The 17,222-nt window shown below is 33.4% G+C and overlaps 1 protein-coding gene across 4 annotated transcripts in view; it reads right to left on the reverse strand.

The window, feature by feature from the left end:
- SLC25A48 (solute carrier family 25 member 48) overlaps window positions 1-17,222 on the reverse strand; it is a 133,426-nt gene that overhangs the window by 66,617 nt on the left and 49,587 nt on the right. For 3 of the 4 annotated variants that reach the window (XM_074290872.1, XM_074290875.1, XM_074290876.1), the window contains exon 8: window positions 9,815-10,278. The exons of the other annotated variant lie outside the window; for it this stretch is intronic. The gene's annotated coding sequence lies outside the window, so the exon portion shown is untranslated. Of the gene's footprint in view, window positions 1-9,814; window positions 10,279-17,222 lie in introns of those variants that run through there. 4 annotated transcript variants of the gene reach the window in all.

Raw genomic sequence — 17,222 nt, forward strand, 5'->3', positions numbered from 1 at the left:
GCCCACTACTGAAAGAACCTGGTAGTTATGGCGTTTGACTCATGGACATCAAAAATTGTTGGATTTGAAAACCTTCAGGAATCATTGATTCTCTGAGACATAAGACTATTGTAGGACTTTAAAACCCTCAGGAATCATTGGATTCTCTGAGACATCATAAGACTGTTGCAGGACTTCAAAACCTGTAGGAATCATTGAATTCCCTAACATAAAAAGACTGTTGGGTGATTTCAAAAACTTGAGATCATTGGATGAAGCAATGGATAATAGATTGTTTTTTGGACTATCTCTTGGTTGCTGAAGAAGATGTATGTGTGACTGATGTTTACATACCCTCCTTCTAGGCTTCTGGAAATCTTTTAAAAGACCATATTGATTTATGTTGTTTGTCATATCACTACTTGCATGTACAATTCATGTTTGTTATACCACATGGAGCCTGCACTGACTGTGGGGAGAGTCATCACTAACAGCCTCTGCGTTATTGCTATGTGCTTGTGTAACACCTCCCATGCTGATGGGTTTGTGCATACTTGTCTCCAATAAGACCCTTCAACCCAGAAACCCGCTAGCAATCCCCACTTCCCTTTGGTGCTTTTCATCTCCCTGAGATGTCAGGGAGTGCGTGATCACCTCCTTTTCGGTGTTTTCATCTCCATTCCTGAGAAGTCAGGGATGGCATGACCACCTGTGTTCTAAAACAAAAGAAAGCGGGAAATGCAAAGGGCTAGAACTCAGCAAATGCACTTGGATAATGGAGCATGTGAGGCTAATTTCCAACTGGATAATTCTTTATTAACATGTTTGAAGGATGACCCTCCCCAACTATTCTGTGCTGGCTGGATCGGTGGGTGTGGACAAAGAAGGGGAAGTGACATGAGTGGCTGGAGTAGGAAGAGGAAATTGATTCATTTCACCTAGCAGTGGAGGAAGAGGAAGGAGGTGTGGAGATTGCTAGATCTAATCCCCTGACTTTGACCGACCCGCAAAAGACCAAGAATAAAGACTTTTAATTATCCTGACTCTGGCTGATTCTAAGAGATCCAGGATCCTAACAGTTTACCTTACAAGTTGGTTATATGACTCAAATGAGTCAAATATTTATATGTAAATACAAAGCACCATAAAAATGTCAATTATTATTTGTCAGTTGTATCAATTATCAATTATTACTATATCACAATTACCACTATGAGCTTTAGTGCCCTGCCTATAAAATGAAAGTGTTGACTTAGATGATCTTTAAAGGTCTTTTCTAGCTTTAAGATTCGTTCCAAATATAGGGGTAGATTATGCACTTTTTGAGTTATTTGTGCTAACAACCTCTAAGGCTTTTCTAATCTGGTGACAAGCACAGAGCCAGGCAATGCTGCTCAATATCCTCATTGAAAGTGTTAATTATATATAGTGACAAGAATTAAAAGAGATAATGTAAACAAACCACATTGCTTACTTATAAGATTAGCTATCATTATTATTATTATTATGTGCTATGGTTCAGAATTTATAGATGTGATCTCTCTGTGTTCATAACAGTTGTAGTAAATGTGTGATATTTCAGGATTCTTGCTTCTCTTATTATGAAATGCTTATGGTTTAGAATTAGGGTGTGTGAATGGGTAGGAAAAAGGGCTATCAAGTTAAAGACTCCTCATTTTTTTTAACTGATCCCAAACAAGACAACTCTACTTGCTGAAGAGTAGTAGGATATACCTTACCAAATAGGGGTATCACTTACTATGACTATTAAATAAAGAAGGATAGATATAAGAAGATTGGGAAGACATGTGAACTGATGCAAAGTAAAGTGAGCAGAACCATAAAAATAACACATGCAATAACTACCACATTGGAAAGAACAACAATAAAACAATATTGACTGAATGATATAGAATTATAATCCTTAATTTGGTTACAAAGAGGAGCTCTGAGAAGGCACTTCCCCTGACTTCTTTATAGACATGGGTGTAAAATACTGTATAGAGTCAGACTTTGAAAATATGATAACTTTTTCTTTTTTTTTTTGAATCACTTATTATAAAGAATGGCAGGAGGCTGAAAGAATATAATGGGAATGTAAATGTTTTGTAAAACAAAAGATAACACCACTACACACCTGTCAGATTGGCTAAGATGACAGGAACAAATAATGATGAATGTTGGAGAGGATGTGGGAAAACTGGGACACTGATACATTGTTGGTGGAGTTGTGAAAGAATCCAGTCATTCTGGAGAGCAATTTGGAACTATGCCCAAAAAGTTATCAAACTGTGCATACCCTTTGACCCAGCATTGCTGTTATTGGGCTTATATCCCAAAGAAATACTAAAGAGCAGAAAGGGACCTGTATGTGCCAAAATGTTTGTGGCAGCTCTTTTTGTTGTAGCTAGAAACTGGAAGTTGAATGGATGTCCATCAATTGGAGAATGATTGGGTAAATTGTGGTAGATGAAGGTTATGGAATATTATTGCTCTGTAAGAAATGACCAGCAGGAGGAATACAGAGAGGCTTGGAGAGACTTACATCAACTGATGCTGAGTGAAAAGAACAGAACCAGAAGATCACTATACACTTCAACAACAATACTGTATGAGGATGTATTCTGATGGAAGTGGAAATCTTCAACATAAAGAAGATCCAACTCACTTCCAGTTGATCAATGATGGCCAGAAATAACTACATCCAGAGAAGGAACACTGGGAAGTGAATGTAAATTGTTAGCACTACTGTCTATCTACCCAGGTTACTTATACCTTTGGAAGCTAATAATTAATGTGCAACAAGAAAATGGTATTTACACACATATATTGTATCTAGGTTATATTGTAACACATGTAAAATGTATGGGATTACCTGTCATTGGGGAGAGGGAGTGGAGGGAGGGAGGGGATAATTTGGAAAAATGAATAAAAAAAAAAATAAAAAAAAAAACAAAAACAAAAGATAACAATTAAAATAGATTTTTAAAAGGAAATGTTGTGTAACCTATTGGAATTTGCTTTTATTTCTTGCATTTTTCCTCAATAAAGATTTCTTAATGGGATAAAATTGCATTTTTTTTTTGTCCAAATAAATGAATAGAGTCATAGAATATCATCATTGGGGCAAATACAATGACTTGGATGACAGAAAGAAGGCAGAGATGGCAGAGATCCTTTAATATAACCCTTATACTTTTTTTTTTTTTTTTTTTTTCTGAGGCAATTGGGGTTAAGTGACTTGCCCAGGGACACACATCTAGGCAGCATTATGTGTTTGAGGTCATACTTGAACTTGGGTCCTCCTGATTTTAGGCCTGGTGCTGTATCCACTGTGCTACCTAGCTGCCCCAACCCTTAAACTTTCTATAGTAAATGGGGAAACCAAGCCTTAGGGTAAAACAAAAGTATAATCTCTCTGGTCTCACAGTGCTCATGAATTAGCAATTCAATATAGAATTCATCCTTATTTTTAAATGTTTATTGGAAACATTTTAAACGTTGGCAAAATGGGGATGATTTTTGAATTCCTGAACTAGGACCATGTTTATTTGGTCAGCCTGAATGGGGCTGAAATATTTCTCAGTATTAAGTAACACGATACCTGTTCCCATAACTGGGACTCTGGAGAGGTCATTTGATCTCTGGAGGGATGAACTTTGAACCATGAGATACAGAAAGTTGCAGGAAGTGACATGACCTGTGGGAGGCAGCCAACATTGGTGACCATAGGTTAAGGATGGTTACGTCCTTTTAGTCTATCCAATGAGAAGGCTTGAGTCTTTTGCTTTTAAACCCTGGACAAGCTGAAAGCTGGCCAGGTTCCAGGAGCACATGGGGGAGTTGGGATGGCTCCCAGGTGTGACTGGGCCTGCAGGAATTAAATTCCCTGCAGGAATTAAATAAATGCTTTCTCTTTGTACCTGCTGATGTTTCTGATTAGTTAATTAGTTAATTGCCCCCAACCTGTCCCACACAAGCCCAAAACAAACAGATTGGTGCTCTAATAAATCTTTTTTATATATACATTTTGCACTAGGGAGAGTCCAGCAGCATTTGTCCATCTGTCAAATCACACCAATTTGTGGAAGCCCATCAAGAGCCATATATATATATATACATATATATATATATATATATATATATATATATATATATATATATATATATATATATATATATACACACACACATATATATATATATATATGTGTATATATATATATATATTTTGTGTGTGTGTGTGTGTGTGTGTGTGTGTGTGTGTGTGTGTGTGTGTATGTACCTTTTGGGGACTAGACTTGCAAGAACAACATTTTCTAATCACAGTTTCTTATCCAGAGATATAAACATATAAAAGACAAAATATATAATTATATCTTTGTGGTAGAGATGGAGGAATATGGACCTATATAAGAGTATAATTCCAGCTATGTAACAAATTACCTATGTGATGTTGGGCAAAGAGGTTAAACTCCATGGTCCTTAATTTCTTCGTCTATAAAATGAAAGGGTTTTATTAGATTACCTCTCAAATCCTTTCATCTCTAAACCTAAAATCCTGTAATGATATAGCTTTAGTTTGAAAGTTTCAAAAACTAAAACCTGAAATGTATTAAAATTGACATCCATGGAATTTTCTAATGTTGTGCCCCAGTTCACTCTATCTTTGACCCTATTGTAAAGATGGTTAAAGTGCTGGGCATAGAGTAAGGAAAATCTCAGTTCAAATTTGGTCACAGACACTTATCAGTTATATGACCTTGGGCTAGTCACTTAATCTCTATTTATCTCAGTTTTTTCATTTGTAAATTGAGAATTATAATAACATTAACTTACAGGGTTGTTTTGAGGATCAAATTGTTAAATAAATATTTGTTTCTTTTCTTTCTATTGTATTCAGTATTTTTATATTTGTTTCTTTTCTTTCTATTGTATTCAGTATTTTTATGAACAACTTGAATGAATTAATAGACATCATATGTTCTCCACTCCCATTTGCACTGCTAGGTCTGTGGGGGAGGAGGAGCAGCTGACTATTCCTTCAGGTTTCTGGGATTCTAGCTTTAAAGGGCTGTTTTCTCTTTCTGTTACTATCCCATCAGTGTGTTAATAAGTTTTTTGAAAGGATATTTACTAAGCAGGTATAGCAAGGACAATTGTCACAAAAATCTCCAAACCAGACATGTGTTTTCACCTTACACATATGAAGTCCTTGTAGAGTGACTTCAAACTTAAAAGAGTATATATGATCCAATGGTAAATTTAGAGTTTCTGGGTTACAGAAAGTCCTTTTCTCCCTTCATGTAGCTGTAACAAAGTTCCCTTTAGTTGTGCCTTTGCTGGGCCCAAAGTGTATCTGTGCTTTTGTAAAATCTTGAAGATGCCTTTTCTCAATATGTCTAGTGTGTTTCTTCAGTGTGTTTTTCAGTTTCAAGTGCTGATTATGTCACCAGCCACCACTGCTGCTCCTGGGACACTTTTTTTTTTTTTTTTTTTTTTTTTTGAGACTGGGGTTAAGTGACTTGCCCAGGGTCACACAGCTAGGAAGTGTTAAATGTCTGAGACCACATTTGAACTCAGGTCCTCCTGAATTCAAGGCTGGTGTTCTACCCACTATGCCACCTAGCTGCCCCTGCTCCTGGGACACTTCTACTCATAATGATAGGAATTCTACTTCTAACCTTTTGAAATTCATGAGGTTATCACTTGGTTAATGGGAAAATGGGAGAAGAGAAAACATGCTCCTCTTCTCTAAGGGTAATTCTCTCTCATGTGACTTTCACTGCTGGATTCCATAACCCTTTGACCAACTCTGAACTAATTTTTATGCATAGCTCTAAAGTCCATCTGATTCTTTCTGCCAATAAGAATATATTTCCTATGTGGCAATATTTATTTTTATCTGATGATCAAAATACTTTATTCCTCTCAAAGTGATTAAGGACTTGTTTGCACCTGGTTTATACTTTTGATTGATTAATTTATTTAAAATGAAGTATGGATTTCACCCTTACACATACTTATGCCATTTGCAAACAGAAAAAGACTGTTTTGACATGTTAAATGTTAGGTGAATAGCTAACTTTTCAGTAATTGAATCAATATCTAAAAAGACCTCAGTGCTAGGAATGGGCCACATCAAATGCAATAAAATTTAATAGGGAAAAGTATAAAGTCTTATATTTTAAAAAAATCAGCTTTACAAATACAAGATGATAGCAGGATATTTAAACAATATACAACAAACAATTTAGACAAACAGATATTTAGATAACCAATAAATTGGTTTAGTGGTTTAATTCATGCGAATTAAAAGTCCTAAAAGTTAAGAGGAAGGAAGGAAGGAAAGTAGAGAGGGAAGGGAAGACAGAGAGAGGGGAAAAGAGAGGGAGAAAGGGAGAAAGAAAAGAAAACCCAAACTTTGTTAAGAGAAGAATAATGTCAAACAGAAGGAGTTACAGTTTCACTATACCCTGGTCAGGACATATTTGAAATAATGCTCAGTTCTGAGTGCCACATTTTGGGAAAGATATTGACAGATGGATATTAAGGATATTGGAAACTATGTCATATGAGAATTAATTAAAGGAAGCAAAGATGTTCTATCTGAAGAATAGGAAAACTTAGGGAAGATATGATAACTCTCTTCAAACATTTGAAGGATTGTTGTGAGGAATAGGGATAAGTCTTTTTTTCCCTCACCTTTGGAGAGTAGGTCTGGAAGTAATAAATGGAAACTGCAGAGTAGACAATTGGGTGGGTGGAAGTGGGAATATACCAACGACTTCCTAATGATTAGTCTATGATGTGGAGTAAGCTACTTTGAGAAATTGAAAATTTCTCCAGAAGTCTTCAAATTGCAGTCTAGGGAAGCAGTTATCAAAAAGGCTCTGGAGGTGGTCTTTGTAAAAAATTGAATTGCACTAGATGAACTCTGAGACTTCCTTCAAGCTGACATTCAAAATTTATGATGTATCTGCTATGTGCAAAGTGTCGTGAGAGGTATTGAGGGCTATTCTGTGCTTCTCTGATGCATTGATTCTTTACACAGAAAGGTAAAAAACAGACTCATTTTAGACAAGGCAAATTGAGAAAAGCACAGAACAAAGAAATAAAAATACAAAGAAAAAGACTGACAGATTAAAAAAAAAAAAAAAAGAATCAGTCTGATTTTAAGCCACAGAGAAAATGATTCAGAAAAAAAAGGAAACTGAAAGAGTAATGTTGGCATGTATATCAAACACACCCAATCAGCAATGAGATAGAATTTATTTCATTTCTTACTGTGGATGAAAATGCAAGCTAGCTACAAGTAGCTGCTCCTTTTAGTTTCTGGTGCCACCATGTGGCCATTTTACAGAATTTAAATAAAAGGTCAATTTTACGTAGATTTTTGGCAACTTTTCTATCATAATTTAAATTTTTAAAAAAATTTTGTTATTTTCAATTATCAATCATTTATTTTTTTCTCCCTCTACTCATTACAGGGAGCAGGGGAAGATAAACAGAAAGAAATGTAGAACCACTGTTCCACATAAACCCAATCAAGCAAAATATTCCTAAAAATCATAACCAAAAGCATATTTCTTATTCCATATATTAATGTATCATCTTTCTGTTATAAGGTGGAAAGAATTATTCATCCATGTTCTAGAATCAAATGATCAGACTTCTTAATCCTTTCACAATATATCACAGTAATATAACATAACATAGCATAATATAAATATTTCTTCTGTTGCTAGTTACATCAGTCAGTTGACTGGACTTAAATGTCTGCTATGTGCCAGGAGCTTTACTAAGAACTTCTTTCTACATTTGTTGAGACAGGAAAAAATTTTATATATACATACACACACACACACACACACACACACACACATATATATATATACACACATATATGTGTACACACAAACATATACAAATCTATATACATATGCATATGTATATAGGCACATATATATGTTTATGCACACATGCAGAATCTTTTTTTTTCTTTCTTTGATCTCTTTGGGGTATAGACCTAGTAGTTATAACTTTCTATACCATGATATCTAAATAGCTTCACAAAATGGCTAAATCAAGCCATATCTCTACCACCAAAGTTTTAGTCTAAGTCTGTTTCCCCAAAGTCCCTTTAATATTCATCATTTTTATAGTATTTTTGATAATCTGATGAGTATAAGATAAAATCATAAAATTAATTTATATTTCTCAATAAATATTTGGAGTACTATCTTTCATAAGAAATCTCTTTCCCTGAGAATGGCCTATTCATATATTTAGACTATTTAGACCAATTTCCTGTCATTTTTACTTTCAAAACATCATTAATATATAATCTTTTGATATTGCTACTATCCTGGTCTAGGCCCTCATTATCTCATGCTTGTACTATTGTAATTGCTTGCATTGATTTTCTTGCCTCAAATCTCTCCTTACTCCAAACTATCTTCCAATCAACTCTCAAATTGATCTCCTTAAATACGACTATTACAAAAACTCCAAGTGTTTTCACAGACAATCCACCATACATGGAATGTTGTTCTTTCCCATGCATCCCTGACCTTCAATTCTCAGCTAAAGCCCTACCTTTTGCAAGAAACTTTTTCCAGTTCTCAATTTTACTGCCTTCTTATGAGACCACCCCAAATAAATCCTGTACATATTCTATTTCTACATAAATTTGTTCTTGGTGTGTGGTCTCCCTTATTAGATTGTGAGTTTCTTGAGAATGGGAACTGGTTTTTGCCCATCACTTACTATAGTTTCTAACCTGTAGAAGACATTTAATAAATGCTAGTTAATTGACTTAAAGGGTGTAATCCAATATAAAATAAGTAAAGAACCTGGGAATTGAAATGTAGAGGAGAAAGAAAGTCTAGTCCTCTTGCCTGAGAGATTGAAAAGAAATAGAGGCAGAGATTTGCTTTAGAGCCCAGAACTAAAGGGCTCATATTTTTGCTTTCAGGAAGAATTCAATTTTACCAAATGTTTGGTCTCCACTTAAGGGTACAGTCAACCATAGCTTTTGAATAGTTATTTAGAATCACTAAAGTACAACAAAGGGAGAGGGAGGGAGGGAGAGTAAAAAAAATCTAAAAAAAAAAATTGCAAGTTTCTAACAGCTTCCCTGAGGCTAAGGCCATCTATACAAATTATCAATAGTCTTCAAATTCAAGTTGAAAAAGAAAGTGAGTTTGAGATAATGAACCAAGCATATAGCAAAACATTTTTTGTTTCTTTAGCAATACAAAGAGAATGATCATTGCCTTTAAATTTGTCAAAGCTCAGAATGTCTTACTGGAGATCTTTTTTTAAATTGTGGAAATGCTAATTTTAATGGCAGAAAGGTAGGAAAGATTTTCTACAATACTCTCAACAGTGATCATTTTTCAATTGAAAGTATGGTTAGGTCAGGCAATGAATCATTGGTATGTGAATATTAAAGTAAAAACTTCATGAGGAGAATTCATAAGTCCACTCCCAATCCAAACTAAAGGCAGCCAAGAAGCAAAATGAGTGAATTATTAGCAGCCTTTATTGTTGCTTACCTTAAAGAAGTTTTCTTGGGCTCACATTGGCTCTGGAATCAGGCACACCTACCTAAGTTTGAAACCTGTCTCAGACAGTGTGAGATTCTGAGCAAGTCATGTAACCTCAGGTGCCTCAGGTTCTCTTTCCACACTAGGTCTATGATCTTATGATTCCCCACAATCTTTTCTAATTCTCTAGTTAGAATCATCTGATCCAGGCTTTAAGAAGTGAAATCACTGCTCCAGAGACTCTAGAAATAAAGATGCAACTATGTATATTACAAAAAAAAATCTTTGTAGAATTTTTAATGTTTTATTTAAAATCTTAGTGACAACTTCAAAGTTCACAGAGAAAAGAGTTTAAGAAAGTAATTGTGAAGTAGGTCCACCATACGTTGATAAGAATGACCCAATATTTAACCCAGTTACTCAGATGCAAAGTAAATGAATGTTAATAATACTTCCCTTCATAGAGAAGAAGATATGTTCCATTGACTATGTGTTGTATTCCCTGACTCTCGCCTAGGGAATTATGATTGAGGTGCTTAAAATTTGTGAGTGAAAGATTATTAAAGGACTGATTTGCTGAATATCAATCTCTGAAGGCATAAAGGATGCAAGGATATAAGTAAGATGGGAGCTAGTTTTCAGCCCAGGAACTGTGTCCCATGAAACTGTTTTCCAGAATCTTCGTTTCAGAGGATAGTCTGTGATTTGGCTCAGGTGAATAAAAAGTTCTGCTCAGATGACATCACTCCTGGGGGAAAAAAAAAGTAGGGAGTAGAAGGGAGATGAAAAAAGAAAAAACAGGTACCAATTCAATTGGAAAACCTTTTTAATTTATTCTTTTTGAAAAAGAAAAGTTCATGGTGGAAAGAGTAGATGTTCAGATCTAGATTCAAATCTAGCTTCTCTGAGATGACTTCCAACTGTAGATTTCTGATCTTATATTTCAAAACAAACATTTTTCATGACAAATCTATTCCATTTCTTCTTTTTGTCTTTATTTCTCCTTTCAACTGTCATCATTCTACTAATTGCACATATTGGTTGTATTAGCAAGAAATTTTTTTATTACAATAAAACTTTCAAAAAAGTATTATAAAATTAAAATATTGTTGTTGTTGTTATTGTTGTTTCTTTTTAGACAATCAGGGTTAACTGACTTGCCCAGGATCAGATAGTTATCGAAGTGTCTGTTTTTCTTGACTTTAGGCCCAGCATTCTATCCTCTGTGTAAACTAGTCACTCTATATTGTAGACAATGTAGTAAAATGCACTTCATAGAGAAGTACTATATTTATTAAATGACTCAAGTTTACTCATTAGACTTGCTACTTCTTATAAGGACATGCTTTGTGAGCATTTAACTATCACAGATATAGACAGTGGGATTTAAATTTGTTTTCAAAATTTCCTGTTTACTTTCCTTGTACTCTTTAATTCTGATTTTCATATGCAGATTTTTTTTCTTAAAAAAAACAAAAAACACCACCTGATTTTTAAAATCAGTTAACCAAAAAAAACTACTTTCTCAAATCTGGAAAGACTTACATGAAGTGATGCACAGTGAAGTGAGCAGAACTAGAAGATAACTGAACACAGTAACAATAATATACAATGACCAAGTATGAATGACTTAGTTATTCTCAGCAATATAAGGATCTAGTCTGAAAGATTTATAATGAGAAATGTTATCCACCTCCAGACAGAGAATTGATGGAGTTTGAATGCAGATTGGAGCATATTTTGTTTTATTATTATTATTAACTTTTTTTTAGTCTGTGTTTTCTTTTGTAACATAATTAATGTGAAAATATATTTTGCATGACTGAACATATAATCTATATCAAATTGCTTGCTTTTCTCAAGGGGAGGTTGAGAGGAAGGGAAAGAATTTGGAAGTCAAAATAAAAAATTTTAAAAATTGTTTTTATATGTAATTGGAAAAATAATACATTTTCATATGTAATTTCATATTAGAAAAAAAATCTACCTTCTCTTTACCACCACTTTATTAACTACCACTTTAATCCTACCAAAAAAGAAAGAAAAAGAAAATCCTTATAACAAGTATACATAGCCAAATCAAAAAAATTCTGCAAAATGTCTCAGTGTATACTCTGAATTCCTAAATTCTCTCTTAAAAGGTAAATAGCATATTTGTTAAGTCAAATGGAATGATGGTTGTAACAAAGTTGATCAGAGTTAAGTCTTTCAAAATTGTTTTTCTCTATGTTATTATAAAAACTCTTTTCTTCTGATTCTGCTCACTTCACTCTGCATAAGTTCCTAAGTTTTTTCCAAATTTCTTTGAAATTATCCTCTTCATCATTTCTTATATAGCAAGCATTCCTCAAATGATAGACATTTTTTAATTTCCATGTTTTTTGCCTTTAACCCCCCCCCCAAAAAAAAAACAAACAACTATTAAAATACTGTTGTAAATACAAATGTTTTCTCTTTCTTTAATCTCTTTGGAGTATAGAACTAATAGCACTGCTAGGTATGAAAAGAAGAGCTTAATAACTTATAGGAAATAGTTCCAAGTTGCTTTCCAGAATGTGGACTATTTCATAACAAATGTTTTATTGTATCTGTTTCTTATAGCCCCTCTAGAATTTGTCATTTTCTATTTTTGCTAACTTTGCCAATCTGGTGGCTGTGCCATACAACTTCAGAGTTACTAAATATCCACTTGCCTAATGCTTTGAGAATGGTTACTTTGTAGGATATGTTGACAACTTGAAATCTTTGCATGAACATTCTTCAAGGATATTAATTTATAGATTTATTTCTCTGTTTTCCATTTACCTAGATATCAAGACTACATATGTATCATAGAAGAAATTTGGCAAGACCTCTCTTTTCCTATTTTTTAAAACAGCTTATGTAATAATTGTAATTAATTATTCTTTGAATGTTAGAATTCACTCAAAAATCCATCTGTTCCTGGTTGTTTTATTTTTTAATTTTCCTTTTGGAATTTCATGTAAAGGGTATCCATTTTTTTTTTCCATGATTGGGTTATTCTTCTATTTCTTATTCTGTAATTTTAAAATATATATATATATATATATATATATATATATATATATATATATATATATATTCATATATTTTATTTAAAGGATTATTTTTATTAGGCTCTATTTGAGCAAAATTATTTCTAATAATTTCCTTTCTTTTTTATTGGGGTAAATTCACCTAATTTGGTTTTGCTATTTCTTTTTTCATATCAGATTAACTAATGGTTTATCTATTCTATTGCATTTTTCCTAACAGTTTCTAGTTTTATTTACTAATTGAATTTTTTCTTTCAGATTTATTATCTTGTTTTTTAAATTTTACATTTTAAAATTTAATTAGTTTTTAAACTGTTTTGTAAATTTTTTCAGTTGTATGGCTGATCTGCTAATTTTTTCTTTCTTTTGTTGCTGAAAGTGTTTAGAGAGAGAAAATTTTCTCTAAGGATTACTTAGGTTTCATTCCAAATATTTTGATATCTTATCATTATTATTATTTTATTGAAATTACTTTTTGTTTCTGTGATTTGTTATTGGATTGATTGTTGTTTAAGTTCAAGTGGTTCAAATTATTTAGTTTCTCTTTATTTTAAACTGGGTTGGGTTTTTTTTTTGCATTTTAGTTCATAAATTATGTGTTTAATATTTCTATTGTTCTGCATTTGTCTGCATGTCTGCATTTGTCTGCATGTCTGCATTTGTCTGCATTTCCTTTAATACATAGTAAGTTTTTGTACCATGCACAGATGAGATATATGTACAACTATTTTTATTCCCCTTAGTAACTATGAGAGGATTATAATATTTGCTTTTATTTTTTTCTGAAGTTCTACTCAGGTCCACAACTTCTTCCTGGTTTATTTTTGGGTGAAATTTATCTAGGTTTAAAAGGGATATGTAGAAATGCCCCATTGTCATACTTTTGCTATCTATTTCTCCTTTTAATTCATTTATTTTCTCTTTTAAGTATTGAAATGTTATGCCATATTGGGAATATATACATATGTATGTGTCAAGACAACTGGTGATGGCCTGAGAAGTAATAAATGATCCTGGCATTTTCCATGTCTGACCAAGCAAGTCAAATACATGTTAAATGATTAATTGATTGGGGGTAGAGTTTAGCCAACAGGCTCAAATATCTTATTTTGCAACAATTTCTTAAAGTGGTATAAATCCTCCCCATTCTGAGTAATAAAGAAAAAGCTCTTTTGAGCTTTTTGGCTTTTAAGATTTTTGACTGCCTGAAAGTAGCTGAGACTATTGGCAGATAATTATAAAAAGGCTGATTCTTAGATTTTTGCTCTGACTTTTGACAGCATACAACAGACTTATTCATCAATCATTTCTTGCCTTCAAGCAGGCCTTCTTAAAGCAAAAGGTTTAGATTTTAAAGGGAAAAACATTTATTAAGCATTTAATATATATGCAAGGCGCTACTGATATTAAGATAAAAGGCCCTCAAATATCTGACATTATATTGGAATTAGATCTTCATATACATTGTACTTTCACTCAGATGGTTGATATTTCCCTAATGTTCTATAAATTCAAGAACTAAGAATGTACATCATGAATGTATTGGCCCTGTACATCATGAATGTATTGGCCCTATGTATCGATTCTGTGGCCAAGCCAAGTACTTAATACAAGCTATTCATTTTTATATTTTTGTTAGAGGAAACCAGCCAAGATGATAGAATGGGAAGTAGTACAACTTAGTTCTTCTCTCACAACTACATCACAAAGATGTAGAAAATATACCAGTTTGAGTTTTGATTGGAAAAGATAAGAAACAGAATCATAGTTGGTCACATTTCCAGTCCATGGCAGCATAAAAGGACAGAGAGAGATCTGTTGACTGGTTTAGTTAGAAATATTGTATGAAAGGCATTTCTACAGAGAATGAACAATGATCTGCCTGCACCTGTGCACCAGAAAAATATGAGATCCAAGATCTGTTCAAAAAAAAGTCTGAACTTGTGCAAGGGTAAGAAAAGATGTCAATTGGAAGCTCTGTCATTCATACTCCAGGTTGGAACAGAGGAATCTATATTTAGAGGTAAAATCTGGTGCAAGGAGTGACTGATATCTGACTTTTGGCTGTGTATTGAGCAAGGAGCAAGCAGCAGTGGTATGGACCTGGTCCTGACGAATGGAAAGTGGTTTCAGATCCTGCCTTCAATTCAGATGTTAACTTACAGTAAAATAACCAGGAAAGGAAGCCCTGGACAAAGCAGAGCATGAAGTTTTGTCACTTAGCCCCTTCAGAGCTTTCCAGTTGGCTGGCCTAGAAATCAGAGCACCTAGGTTTTCTCAAAACAAGGTTTGACAAGAACACAGGAGTTACCATTTGACTGTTCCTGGAAACTGTGCCTATCTATTGCAGCTCAAGATTGCATTGACTTTTTTTTTTTTTGAGTTTCACATCACACTGCTTACTCTTTGTGAGCTTGCAAACCTCTAAAATTCTCAGATCTTTTTTTCAGAATGTCTGCTATCTAAGCACTATCCTGGACCTATAAAGTTGATACTCTGTGTCAAAGTCTAAGACTTCATAATTTACCATATTAAATTTCATCTTCTGCAAGGCAGTCCAGGCCTTTCTCTTGACATGATCCTTTGGAATCCTGAACTTGTTATCCATTTTATTTGCTATCCTTTCCAGAGAATTAGCTGGTAACACAGTGAATAAAGTGCTAGACCTGAAGTCAAGAAAACTTGAGTTCAAATTCAGATTCTGATATTTATTGGCTGTGGTGACCTCAAATCATTTACCATCTATTTGCTTCAGTTCCTTAAATGTAAAATGGTAATGATGTTATACTTAAATCACAAGTTTACTCTGAGTGATCAAATGAGAAAAGAACATTGAAGGTACATAGAAAGGCTTCTTCCTTCCCTTCCCTATGTGTCATCTGCATTCCTATGATATGTGTTGTGCTTTATGGCAGAATGGGTCCAAATCTCAGGACCTCTCCCTTAAAGATGAAATCATTATAATAACAGTGACATTCATTTAAAGAAAACTGCTGAGTTAACTTCTTCACAACCAGGCTAAGAAAGTGCATGTAGTATTAACCCCATTTTGCTGGAGGAAATTTAGATTATGAGAAGTTAAGTGGTTTGCTTAAAGTCAGTTTCTAAGCATCAGAGCTCACACAGCTTTCTTTCTATGACTAACTCACTAAAAAATTAAGTGCTATATTGCCTGAGAATCCAACTTATGTTTCCTATGCTTCATGGCAATTGAAAAGTTTGCTTTTTTTTTGACCCCTAAATTTCAAAGAACTTCACTAACATCTAGAATGATGATTTTTTTCCCCCTAAGAATCTTGGTAGTATAAAATCAATTAATCATGCAGACAGAAAAAATGGATTCAGACATTCTAAAAGGTTTTTTTTACTTGTGCTTTTGGTGGGAGAGACTTCAGTGAATAAAGATAACCCATTCCTTGATTAACTGGAATCATTTAATGAATGTTTGTTTAGTCCTAGTTGATCCTTTTTGCATGCAATTGCATAGTACAATTAATCCAATCTTATGCTAAGAAGAATCTCTAAAGAATCAGAATTTTAATGATGTGACTGGTGATAACCAGGTCCAAATTCTACATTTTATAGATGATGAAACTGAAAAATGCAGAAGCTTCATTGATATTATCAATGATAATATTATCATTGATATTATCATATGATACCTTTCTTATTGAACATCCCAAAAACATTCTCTTCCCTACTCCATTCTGTTCTTCATGCTGCTACTAGGATAATTTTATACATAGACCTGATTATGTTTTATCTTAATTCCAAAACGTTCAATAGTACCTTATCTACGGAAATCCTAGAACTAGTCATCTGTTTGTATAGCTTCCAGACTGTCAGTTCAATAAAGGCAAAGACAATGATTTACAATTATATCTCTTTTAGCACCTAGCACAGTGTTCTTTATAGATTAGATATTTGTTAGATGTTTGTTGAATGAACTGCTGAATGAAATTACTTTCCTAAGGTCATAATGGGCTGGAACATAGATTTCCTGACATCTAGGTCCATGCTTTTAATTATATTAGACAAGAAATATAGAATGGTTAATGAGTAGAGAAGGAGGTTTTCCTTCAGTCATTTTGCAGTTATGTCCAACTCTTTCTTGGCAAAAATACTGGAGTGATTTGCCATTTTCTTTTCCAGCTTACAGTGCCTAATTTTAATAAATTAATCAACAAACAAGCATTAATTAAGTACCTAATTGTGCCAGGTTATCCTGGATGTTCAGGACAAGAAGACAAAATATGAAATGGTTCCTGCTATCAAGGAACTTAATATGAACACATATATGAGCAAATTGTGTATATATGTATATATGTGCATGTTTATATATATGTATATATATATACATATAACATGTTGTAGCTATTCATGCACATGTATAGATTTTATTTGTAGATGTAGATATACATATTATATAGCATATTACATAGAATATTTACACATATGTGTTCCTACAAACACATAAGAATGCACATCTATGTCCTGATTAGTATGAATAATGAATCCTGTGAAGTAGTTGCAAGTATCCAAATTCATGCTCTTCAAAAATATAATCTTGTAAAACCTAATGAAAATATATGTGGCTTCAAATACTGTGATTCCTTCAAGGGTTTTCTTATTGCTC

This window comes from Sminthopsis crassicaudata, chromosome 2 (genome assembly GCF_048593235.1).
Source record: "Sminthopsis crassicaudata isolate SCR6 chromosome 2, ASM4859323v1, whole genome shotgun sequence".
NCBI lineage: Eukaryota > Metazoa > Chordata > Mammalia > Dasyuromorphia > Dasyuridae > Sminthopsis > Sminthopsis crassicaudata.